Raw genomic sequence first — 1,594 nt, 5'->3', positions numbered from 1 at the left:
TATAAAGTCACTTTAGGAGAAAAATTAAATTCGTTTGGACACTTTTCTCTAGGCCAAAGATCAAAGCCTAAGGGAACCACCTGTCCTCCGGTACCAAATTTCAACAATCCTTCCTGCTCTTGCTCATTACCTTGGTTAAGATGCTCTCTCGTGCCATGTTGGTCACCTCCACTTGCCCATTAGCTTGTGGATGATAAGGAGTGGAGGTCCTATGCTTGATTTTTTGATGGTTGAGAAGTTCTTCAATCATGTTGGCAGTAAACTGGTTGCCTTGGTCTGTGAATAGTTCTCTAGGGTACCCAAATTTGTAGAATATATTATCCCTTAGGAACTCAACCACCTTCTCTTCTGTTGTTTCCTTAATCGCCTTGGTTTCAACCCACTTAGGTAGATAATCAGTGCACACAATAATATACTGTTTTTTCTTTGAAGGAGGGCTTATTGGCCCAATGAATTCCATGCCCTACTTGTCAAATGGCTCGAATTTCACTTGAGGTTGTAGGGGAATTTTATCTCTTGGAGTAGGCTTTCCCATCCTCTGGCACCAATCACACTGACTAATTTACATTTTCACATCCTGATGAAGAGTGGGCCAGTAATAGCCTGCTTGTAACACTTTGAATGCTGTCCTCTTTGATGCAAATTGACCTCCACAAGGCCCATCACGATAGATCAAAAGGACGTCAAAAACTTCCCCTTCCCTTACACACCTTCTCAAGATTTGATCTGGGCCAAGTTTGAAAAGATTGCCCCCAATCTAGGTGAAGGGGCACTTTTCCTCACTTTCTTGCTTTTTTCTTTGGAGGGAAAGTTTGGTGGGAACTGTGCTAATACCAAATAGTTTGCTATATCAGAAAACCATGGGGAGAGAACTGAAATAGCAAACGAATGCTTGTTTGGTAATTGGTCATCCACCATTTCTTCTTCACCTGTAGGCAGATTCATCCTAGATAGAAAGTCTGCAACAACATTTTCCTAACTAGGATTATCAACAATAGTTAGATCAAACTACTGTAATAAAAACAACCATCTTATAATTATAGCATTCACATCTGGTTTGTTCATTAAATGTTTGATTGCAGCATGGTTATTATGCACAAATGTTTGGTAGCCTGCAATGTAATGCCTAAATTTGTTTAATGAATGCACAATAGCTAGGAGTTCCTTTTCGGTCACAATATAATTTAGCTCATCCTTTGACAGGTTCTTACTGATAAAATAGATGGCATAGGAAAATTTCTCCTCTACTTGACCTAAGGCTGCTCATATGGATTTGTGTGAGGCATCAACATGAATATGAAAAGGGAGGGCCTAGTTTGGGCCTCGAAGAATTGGTGCAGTGGTTAACTTACCCTTTAAAATGTCTAAGGCCTCTTGATAAATTTTTGACCATATAAACTCAGAATCTTTGGCCAACAACCCAAATAAAGGAGAGGCCAACTTACTGAAGTCCTTTATGAACCTTCGGTAGTATCCAGCTAACCCTAAGAAACTCCTGACATCCCTCTACTTTTGTGGAGGTGGGACCCTTTGGATGATTTCTATTTTGTTCGGGTCCACCTGCAATCCTTGCTGAGATATTGAATGACCTAGC

This window comes from Pinus tabuliformis, chromosome 5_2, assembly GCF_031772625.1.
Source record: "Pinus tabuliformis cultivar Carrire ecotype Pingquan chromosome 5_2, CPIR1, whole genome shotgun sequence".
In the NCBI taxonomy this organism is placed as follows: Eukaryota; Viridiplantae; Streptophyta; class Pinopsida; order Pinales; family Pinaceae; genus Pinus; species Pinus tabuliformis.
This window is presented reverse-complemented; position numbering follows the sequence as displayed.